Genomic DNA, 11,371 nt, shown 5'->3' on the forward strand with positions numbered 1-11,371 from the left:
GTAACGTTAGGCTATGATGTGAAGTTATATAACGTTACTCATATAAATTACTGATTAACTATTGCATTTAATGCATTATGGAAGTAAATCTGTCTCATCAGATTTTGAAATTTAAAAGCCTTTGAATTTTGATTACTGAACTTTAAGCCTTTGAATTTTGATTACTGAACTTTTTTGGCTCAGAATTCAACCCACACATTTTACAATAACTCATTTTCACTTTCATTTTTTGATGTTAACAAATTCAAAATCAAAAATTCAAGTTTATAAAATTCAAATAATATATATTCAGGTTGCTCAAATTCGATAGGTCAAATTCAGATCACAAAATTCAGATTAAAAAATTCAGACTAAACATCCGGGACACGCAGGATGAGCAATCGATTCCAGAGCCGTAGAGAGAACAGAGTAGCGACACTCCCATAGAGAACCGCTGTGACGGGGGCGGGACGTTTCTCTGCACAGCTCCGGGTGGAGCTCTGTTCATTTCCACTACTGAGCAGCATTTTCAGCTGTATGTTGCTTTGTTTTAAAGAAATAATGAATTTGATGTCATTAATATACTTAATACTGTTATTGTTTAGCATTTGCTCAGCACTAAATGTTACATGTTTATCTTATTTAATAGGTATAACTGAATTTAGCTCAGTCAGTTAAGCTTAATTAATGCCACTAGAGTCTTTTCACCTAAAATGAGGTGATTAATCAAGAGTCTTGTTACAGAAATGATAATAAAACATTAGAGCCATAATAAATCATGCTACTTTTACTTTCACACTTAAGTACATTGGAAGGTAAATAGTTTAGTACTTATACTCAGTGAAGTGGAGGTAAAGAGTGTTTTACTTTTACTACTACTTTTACTGGAGTAATATTTTACCTACTTCTAATCAACTACATGGTTTGTGTACCTTGTCCACCACTTACATTAGACAAAATGAACTTGTGCATATTATTATGAATTAATTCATGTATTACATGTAGGAATGAATTATTAATCACTCATGAAATAAGAGATGAATGAAGCTATTTCATGTACCTGCACAATAATGTTAAAGGTACGGGAGTGTGTTTATGAATCTGTTCATTCAGTGCAGGTAAACATTATGAATCCAGCCACATGGCTCAGTGTTTAACCAAAATGATTATTATTATTATTATTATTATTATTATGAATCCTCAGGAAAGTGAAGGGAGATTATAGTTTATGCAAAAAAAAAAAAAGAAAAAAAGCTCTTTAATCTCTGTACTGTATATTGTTTATACTACTTAATGATATCACATTATGTAATGTATGCTAATATAATGTACTGTGTGTTAACAAGAACAACCTATTAAGTCATTATAAAAATCTTCCACTTCATATACCAAACTGACATTAAAGCAGATGCAGTAAATGTAAAGGCAGGTGAAAATACCCAGAAATTGTACAATATTTTATTATTTGCCGTTTAATATTTCACTCACTGCTGCTTGTCCCATGACAGCGCCGGGTTTGTTTGGAACTACTGGAGGGGTACATAAACCACGTGACCGCGAGAACAAGAAGTGTCGCAACTCTCTCTCTCTACGGCTCTGCTGTAAACGAAGCCGCTTCGTTGTCACTTGATCGCTGGAGTGTAACTTGATTGGCTGGGTGTCGGTTCGATTTGAGACAGAATCGATCAGAGCCGTAGATAGAGAGAGTTGCGACACTCCTTGTTCTCGCCGCCACACGGTCACGTGGTTTATGTATCCATCCAATAGTTTCAAAAAACCCCGCGCTGTCATGTTCTCATATCCCAGCTAGCACAATCATCTGGTCCAGCTCCCTCTTTTCTATCGGCACAGTCGGCCGAGTGTCAGAATCGGCCAGAATCAGTGTAGCCAGATCCGGCCCAGTTGTTACCACAGCTGGGTTTGGCTGGTGCTCGTAGAAACGCGGAACAACGTCACCATAGCAACAGTGCGATGCGAGCCGTTAAAAAAGAGGACTAATTATTTGTTCGTGTTTGGTAAATTAACGTTGAATCTTAACATTTTACTTAGCAAAATGTAAGCAGAAAGTCTATTAATGAGTTTTGGATTAAGATAGAGAGCAATTTGGAAATGGAAACTGTTAGGTAATGTTATCTATTGAGTTTCAGGTTAACTGGTAGTCTGAACTAATACACTTCAGGTAACGTTAGCTAAAAGGTAAACAGTTTCTTGCATTAGCCAACAGCTGCAAAATAATTAAAGCTCATTCAATAGTGTATTAAATACTTAATAATAATAATTAATAATATAAAATACTTATTTCCACCACTGTATATATATATATATATATATATGTGTGTGTGTGTGTGTGTGTGTGTGTGTAAAATATTTATGGTATGTATGTAGGCTGTATTAGTAGATGTAGTTGTAGTAGTAGTATGTTTAGTAGTATTGTGTATGCGTAGTATAGTATGTATATTTACAATATTGTTCACTTTGATAATTATCATTCTTATATGCAATTATATGTTATTTTCTATATATAATATTAATATAGTTGTCATTTTGTTTCACTTTTATAATTTGTCTTATTTTTAATATTCTGATTATTATTATTATTATTATTATACTTGCTGCAATTATCTTAATAAAATACTTTCTGCTGCACAATCTGTAGTTAATCTGTAGTTAATCTGTAGTTAATCTGTAGTTAATCTGTAGAATAAATGTATTATTTTATCTATGAGGATGTGAAAGGAGAAGAAAATGGGAAATAAATGGTATCGCAGTGTTTTGGGGGCTATTCCGGCCCAGCTGCGCCGGAAGTGGGCCACAATTACAAGGCTAGCTGGGATGGGACAAGCAGCAGTGAATGAAGTATTAAACACTAAATAATAAACATTTGTACAATTTCTGGGTATTTTCAACTGCCTTTACATTTACTGCATTTGGTATATGAAGTGAAAGATTGATGTTTATAATGACTTATAATGAATAGATCGTTCTTGTTAACACACAGTACATTATATTAGCATACATTACATAATGTGATATCATTAAGTAGTATAAACAATATACAGTACAGAGATTAAAGAGCTTTTTTTCTTTCTTTTTTTTTGCATAAACTATAATCTCCCTTCACTTTCCTGAGGATTCATAATAATAATAATAATCATCATTTTGGTTAAACACTGAGCCATGTGGCTGGATTCATAAGGTTTACCTGCACTGAATGAACAGATTGATAAACACACTACCATACCTTTAACATTATTGTGCAGGTACATGAAATAGCTTCATTCATCTCTTATTTCATGAGTGATTAATAATTGATTCCTACATGTAATACATGAATTAATTCATAATAATATGCACAAGTTCATTTTGTCTAATGTAAGTGGTGGACAAGGTACACAAACCATGTAGTTGAGTTGAAGTAGAGATATCCAAGGTAAAATATTACTCCAGTAAAAGTAGTAGTAAAAGTAAAAATACTCTTTACCTCCACTTCACTGAGTAAAAGTACTAAAGTATTTACCTTCAAATGTACTTAAGTGTGAAAGTAAAAGTAGCATGATTTATTATGGTTCTAATGTTTTATTATCATTTCTGTAACAAGACTCTTGATTAATCACCTCATTTTAGGTGAAAAGACTCTAGTGGCATTAATTAAGCTTAACTGACTGAGCTAAATTCAGTTATACCTATTAAATAAGACAAACATGTAACATTTAGTGCTGAGCAAATGCTAAACAATAACAGTATTAAGTATATTAATGACACCAAATTCATTATTTCTTTAAAACAAAGCAACATACAGCTGAAAATGCTGCTCAGTAGTGGAAATGAACAGAGCTCCACCCGGAGCTGTGCAGAGAAACGTCCCGCCCCCGTCACAGCGGTTCTCTATGGGAGTGTCGCTACTCTGTTCTATCTACGGCTCTGGAATCGATTGCTCATCCTGCGTGTCCCGGATGTTTAGTCTGAATTTTTTAATCTGAATTTTGTGATCTGAATTTGACCTATCGAATTTGAGCAACCTGAATATATATTATTTGAATTTTATAAACTTGAATTTTTGATTTTGAATTTGTTAACATCAAAAAATGAAAGTGAAAATGAGTTATTGTAAAATGTGTGGGTTGAATTCTGAGGCAAAAAAGTTCAGTAATCAAAATTCAAAGGCTTAAAGTTCAGTAATAAAAATTCAAAGGCTTTTAAATTCAAAATCTGATGAGACAGATTTACTTCCATAATGCATTAGCTAGCTAACAAACCTGAAAAATAGCGAACTCTTAGGAAGTTTTCCGACAAGTATTCTAGCATTAACAAACATTAACTACGTTGGTTAAAGCACAAAGCGTTGTAAAAACGTACATGTCCGGAATAACGCTGGTCATCACAGCTGCAGGGTGCTGGCGTTTCACCGTAGTGCTGGCGTGCACTGATCTGACCACATTTTTTCAGTAACAAGTAATCTAACGAGTTACTATTTCCAATCCAGTAATCAGATTAAAGTTACTTATCCAAGTTACTGTGCGTTACTATTTTTGTCATTTTCCTTAGTAAAAAGATATATTTTTGCTTTCTTCTTGCATCTCGGGGAGTGACGTCTGGCCTATGCGACAATTAAGTCACGTTTTCAGCATGAGGACAACTCACGTGTAATACAACGCAGCGACACAAACGTAAACAATGGAGGGAGGAGAGAGAAGCGCGTTTTCTAGCTGGAAATACAGGCACTATTTTGAGTTTGTGTCAGCTAAAGATGACAATATCAAGGTTCGTTGTACACTCTGTGCTGGCGACAAAGTGCTATCTAGCTTTAAAAACACTACGTTAAATTTGAAGAAACATTTGGAGTCGCAGCACGGCACAGTCAAACTTACAGAGCAAGTCCCACCAGGTGGTGTGAAGCAGAGAGCTGCGACTAATGCAGGAGGTCCCCCACCACCCAAACAACAAAAGCTGGACTTTGGTGTAAAACCAGTAAGTCGGGGAGAGTTGAAGAAGTTGGTCAGGCAGTATGTAGTAGAGGAAATGCTGCCCTTAAACACGGTTGACTCGCCCTCGTTTCGTGCCATAATAAACAAGATCCCTACTACTATCAATGCTGAGCTGCCTCACAGAGCAGCTTTTTCTTCTTACCTGGAGAAGGAGTATGAAGAGATGGAGAGAAATCTGAAGGCCGCGCTGAATGAGGTCAACTTTGTGTCAACTACCGCGGATATTTGGACTGCTAACAACAGAAGCTATATGGGAGTAACGCTCAACAAGGCTGCATTGGCATGTAGGAGAATTCGCGGTATACACACACGTATGTTATTGGTGCAGAAATCGAAAACATTCACTTCATATGGACTACTCAACAAAGTAGTTGCAACAGTGACTGATAATGGATCCAACTTTGTGAAGGCGTTTAAAGTTTATCAGCCTGTCACAGAGTCCGATGATGAGACGGAGGTGGAAGAGTCCATCCCCACAGATGATGTCACTTTTTTAGATCTGTCAGAAATCCTCTCAGCTGAGAATGAAAGTGATGGCCATCTGTCTCTTCCCTAGCACCACAGGTGTGCTTCACACACCATCAACATCATTTCCACAAGTGATGTGGAGAAATATTTAACTTCCCATGCAGAGAGCAAGGATGTGTATAAGAGCAGCACAGCAAAATGCACAGCTCTTTGGACCAAAACAAGTAAATTTACCCTTGCATCAGAAGCAGTGGAGGAAGTCAGCAAAAGAAAGCTCCTGGTACCAGCATCCACAAGGTGGAATTCCTTTTTTGATGCTGTAAGGAGAATTGCAGAAATCCCCATGAGTGAGCTGAATACTCTGTGCACCAAGCTGGGAGTTAAGTGCTTCAAAGACAGAGAGTACCAGTTCCTGCATGAGTACTGCACCGTCATGAAGCCTCTGACTGCAGCACTGGACATTTTACAAGGTGACTGTCCTTATGGGACTTTACTACCCACACTTGAAGTTCTGATGCAGAAGACCCTGGCTGTAAAAGATGCACTCTCCAGGATGACTACAGGCCTTCCAGATGCCATAGTGCAGGTATGTTCCATCTTTAAGCTAGTTAAAATTTCTTGCATCACACTATTCATGAACATGGAGCAGAATATTCCTTATCATTGCAAAAGAAGATTAAAACAAATACAAACGTCAGTAAGTAACCTAAAACAAAATTAAATCCATAACATTAGGCATTGTTTGCAAGTAATTCAATGACATAATAAATAGTAGGCCTTGTAGGCATAAACATATCAATTATATTTTTCAGGCTATCCAGACTCGTTTTGCCAGTGTGCTGGACGACAAAGATGCCCTTCTCGCAGCTGTCAGTTGTCCAAAATTCAAACTCCGATGGCTGAGAGACACAGGTAGGAGGGAGCGAGTAAAAGAGCTTCTGACAGCAGAGTGTCGCACAACTGCTCCTGCAGCACAGAGCCCTGCCAGTGTGCCCACCACAGCTGCCAGCCAAGGTGAGATGGACTTTTTCACTTTTGAGGCAGAGCCAGAGGAGACCTACTCTGCAGAAAAGGAAGTCATGGACTACCTGAGGTCAGCCTATGACCTTCAGATTCTGCATAAATTTTCAAACATAAAGAACATTTCCAACCCCATCAAGTGCTCCTGTGGAGCGGCTTCTCAGTCTGGGAGGTTTGGTGCTCACGCCTAGAAGAAATAGACTTTCTGACAAGAGGTTTGAGAAGCTTCTGTTAATGAGGTACAACCACTGGTTTACTCGCCCCACTCCACTGTTTCACTCATAACATGCGATTACAACATAAGATTAGGCCAAAGTAACAAACGTGGTGTTATAAACCACCGTATACACATATGTTTTGTAAAACCACTCCTTGCTGCTCTAATGCTGTGAACAACAGGTTCAATGTTCAGTTTTGCCATTACAGTGTTAACAGTTAAATATGTCAGGTCAAGAAAGACTGTCTTTATTTTATATTTTATAAAAACAAGTATTTATGTTAAGTGAAGTCAAGAAAGACTTTTATTTTTTTATAAAAACAAGTATTTATGTTAAGTGAAGTCAAGAAAGACTTTTATTTTTTATAAAAACAATTATTTATGTTAAGTTAATTCAAGAGAAACTGTATTTTATTTTTATAAAAACACGTATTTTTTTCAGGAAATAGTTTTTCAGTTCAACTTTAAATGTCAGGAGATACATTGTTACTGTTAAAAATGCACTTCCAATAAAGTGAGTATTGGCAAAACTGGTTGTCATTTTTATGTTGAGGCGGCAGGGGGTGTTGTCGGCAGCTGCTGAATGTAACTAATAAAGTAACTTGTAATCTAACTTAGTTACTTTTAAAATCAAGTAATTAATAAAGTAACTAAGTTACTTTTTAAAGGAGTAATCAGTATCAGAAATCAGATTACTTTTTCAAGGTAACTATGCCATCACTGCTGGCGTGAAACCACAACTCTGCTTTGTAGTGTCTGCGTTCAGCTCGTTTCTTTGGGTTATTTTGGCTGAAATGCTCCTGAAAGTTTTGGTCTCTCTAGCTTTGCCTCTCTGTCTTCATAAACTCCCCGCTGCACCATGGAAGCGATGCTGCGCCCCCTGCAGTCCCTTTAGTGTGCACGTCGACAAATTTTCATAGTCGACGTTATCGATTATGTCGACTAATCGTTGCAGCCCTAGTGGAAACGTGTATTGTGGTCAGATGAATCAGCATTCCAGGTCTTTTTTGGGAAAAAATGGATGCTGTGTGCTTCGGACCAAAGACAAAATGGACCAAAAGCCAGGGTCCATCATAGTATGGGGCTGTGTCAGTGCCCTGGGCAAAGGTCATTTACACTTCTGTGATGGCAGCATTAATGCAGAAAAGTACACTGAGATTTTAGAGCAACATATACTGCCTTCAAGACATCAGCTTTTCCAGGGACGTCCATGCATTTTTCAACAAGACAATGCAAAACCACATGCTGCACACATTACAAAGGCATGGCTGTGGAACCTATTTCATCACCTCAGTTGTTTTCACCCTTTGGAGTACTCAACATGTCAGTTACATCATACATTTGCTACATCTACTGTACATTGGGCTGCACGATATTTCGTTTCAGCATCGTCATCGCGATGTGTGCATGCGCGATAGTCACATCGCAGGACGCGCGATGTTACTTAATGCAAATTATATCAAATACGTCATGCTACAACTTTTTTGCTGCTTGACACAAAACGAAAATTCACACCGTTCTTATTTTCCATGACGGCTCACTCGCCTTGTGTACTGAGCAGCAGCCAGTCAGAGGACTCATAGGATCCGGGTTCATTGAGATTTCTGACTCGTGATTCCTGATTCAGTACAAAGATTCGAATCATTAACCCGGTTGATTCAGGAACCGCCTAGCTCTAGTATTGAACAGTCTAATCTGCAGCATTTCTCTCCCATTGATAAAAATACGGAACAAAGCGCGTCCCGTATCAGTTCAATACGGAACGCGACATTTAGTTTTTAAATATGGAACGATTCCGTATTTTACTGGACGGTTGGCAACCCTAGCAGCGCTAACATGTCAACATAACATCTCGATTCGTGTACAGAAAACGGTTACATTTGCTGACAAGCCCAAACTTGCTAATAAAAAAATTAAAAATCAATAATTATTTATTTACGTTTGAAAATAACTTTGTCCGCTCCGTCAGCCATGTTTATTTTTCTGTGAGAGAAGAGATATTGAAGGTTTCTTAGTTTAATGCTCAGTTTCAACCAAGTACAAAGATGTAGCTTGTCATAATCTTTTGTATCCCTTGTAGGCACCACCCCTTTTCACAGATGAGCCCCTTATTTAGAGTAAGATACATGCATTATTAATATTATTAATAATGTGGTGAAAATTCCTGAATTTTTTTAATATCGCAATATATATCGCAGTGTCAGCTTTTTCCAATATTGTGCAGCCCTAATCTACATCTGTCACATATCAGGAAACAGCCCGAAGGCAGTCCATGATCGAAGGAACTCAGTCTGGGCCTCCAGTCCCAGAGACAGCAAAGCAGCCCACAACATTGTAAATCCTGCACCATGTTTCACAGTAGGTAGGGTGCACTTTTCTTCATAGGCTTTATTTCATCATCTATAAACATAACTTTGGTCTCACAGGGCTCCGTACTTGGTTTTCTTATGTTTTGCATATACACACACGCTCTTGATCATATTCTCCTCATAGCTCATTCTGTCATTCCCTCATTCAGACAGTGTCACAGCCCACTTATCAGCATGTCTGGCAGATATCTCATTATTGATTTCAGCTTATCAACCTAAAACTTTACCTCAGCAAGACTGAGCTGATATATATTCCTGGAGATCAGTCTCCATTTCAGGACCTACTTATTTCTCCAGATAACTCTCAGATCAGACCATCTGATAATGTATAATACCTTGGTGTTGTCCTGGATAGTCAGTTGTCTTTTATAAAAAAAATTGACAAATTCTGTCTATGGAAGTCATTCAGATTCTTGTACAAATCACTCATCATCTCAAGGCTGGACTACTGCAACTCACTTCTGGCACGTGCTCCCATGACCACTATTAAATTCCTGCAATTGATTAAAAATGCAGCTGCCTGCCTTGTTTTTAAACCAGCCCAAACACTGCCATATCACCCCAATGCTACGTTCTCATTAAAACTGTGCACAAAGTAGTGTCTTTAACAAAAGATTTGCTGAGTTGTGTGGATGATAACAAGTGGCCTGCACATCCCTCTGAAGCCGAATGTCAATGCTTCTCCTCACCAATAATAATGTGGGTTTTAAGTGAATGTAAGAGAATCTCTGCACACAATCTAGTAAACAACCTTTCTAAAAGAGTGAAGGGTGTTACAGCAGCAAACTTCATTGAGTTTTTATGAGATGTTTGATAAGTGGTGTACAGGTGACTGCACATTTTTGTTCATACTTAAAAGCATTTTTAAACGGTATACAGCCAAACAAGGAAAAATTACAATGAACTTACAACTTAAGAGGGGGTCATGGGTTTAAATACTAACTACACTCAAGATCTGTGAGGTGTTTGGTTTGTTGTTCTCATGTTTGTGTGGGTTTCCTCCAAGGCCGTCTTCCAAATATTCAGATAAGCTCAAAATGCCTCCCCAATTTACTGCTGCGAAATTAGAAATAAACATATTCTGCTCACTAGCCTTGCTTAATGTTTAGATCCATCCCAAGCAGTAATGTTTTACAATGGCAGGACCTCCCATAATTTCCTACCATATCCCAAAATTTACTAGTAGGTGGAGCGGTTATTTTGAATTGCCCCTTGATATTAGAGCGATTGATTGGCGGCCTGTCAATGGTGTATTACTGTGATTCCAGGTAGGACCTAACAGCGGTCCTATCATGGATAGATAAGTTAATAAAAATAAACATTACTTTTAAACAAGACTGGTGATTAAGTGTGTGGACATTTTATTATTCCTCAACTAAAAATTATTATTTACTACCATTTTATTTTCCAAATTACTATTGGTTTTACCTAAACACATTGGTTTTACTTAAACTTTCATTCATTAAAATTACAAACAAATCTTAAAATTACAATAATTTATTATTATATAATTCGCTGTAAACAAGAGCTTAATGCTGTGAATAAATGTGCAATTAACTTTCATACATTTATCTTTAGTATTCACTCAACCGTGCACCTTGCACAACCTATCCTAACGGAGCAGAAATCTACTACCACCAAAACGAATGGAACCAGGCTTTCACTGGATTAAATGCAGGCCTATTTCTACAAGTGACACGCCCGTTTTCAATAAGCAATTTCAAATATTAAACGCGAGATCTAAATTACACAACATGATAGTTAAATAATAAATAAAATAAAAAGATTTATTAAATAAAAAGGGGCAAATACGAATTGGTTTTCTAAATAGTTAGATAAGAAACCGAATGAGGCGACCGGCTGAATATAAAAACAGCAATCTGCTGCGCTAATCACAAATAGCAACGCTGTACGTATTTATTAAAGAGCACATCCCATGAACACTTGCTGAAAAACGTATGTGGCAATCTTACCTACTTAGTAAATGGGTTTTTGCCGCCACGAATTAAGTTCCTGTCGAAAGCCGTCCCTTTCAGTCGTACATTCCTGCCGTTTACACAGACTCGCCATTTTCCATCGGCCCCTCCCACGGACAACACACGTTCTGTTGGGTACCTCCATAATATTACGTCATCAGTATTTTGGAATCGGAAATTGGTTGGGTGGAGGTTAAATTGTCTTAACACTGGTGATGTTCACTCAAACCAAGGGGCACATGTGGCTCCTGAATAGTTTAACAAATTCTGCAATACATTTTGTTTAAACTAAATGATCAAACTGTATCTGATCATTAGGCTTTCATTTATTTACACCTGTACAATTCCATATTGAAG

The 11,371-nt window shown here is 37.4% G+C and overlaps 1 protein-coding gene across 5 annotated transcripts in view; it reads right to left on the minus strand.

The window, feature by feature from the left end:
- Positions 1 to 11,119, minus strand: part of lcor (ligand dependent nuclear receptor corepressor) — a 32,486-nt gene extending 21,367 nt beyond the window's left edge. For 4 of the 5 annotated variants that reach the window (XM_062989871.1, XM_062989870.1, XM_062989869.1 and 1 more), the window contains exon 1: positions 11,016 to 11,119. The gene's annotated coding sequence lies outside the window, so the exon portion shown is untranslated. Of the gene's footprint in view, positions 1 to 11,011 lie in introns of all 5 variants that reach the window. The other variant, XM_062989868.1, reaches the window with a different exon arrangement.
- Positions 11,120 to 11,371: the final 252 nt, after the last annotated feature.

This window comes from Trichomycterus rosablanca, chromosome 27, assembly GCF_030014385.1.
Source record: "Trichomycterus rosablanca isolate fTriRos1 chromosome 27, fTriRos1.hap1, whole genome shotgun sequence".
Classification (NCBI taxonomy): domain Eukaryota; kingdom Metazoa; phylum Chordata; class Actinopteri; order Siluriformes; family Trichomycteridae; genus Trichomycterus; species Trichomycterus rosablanca.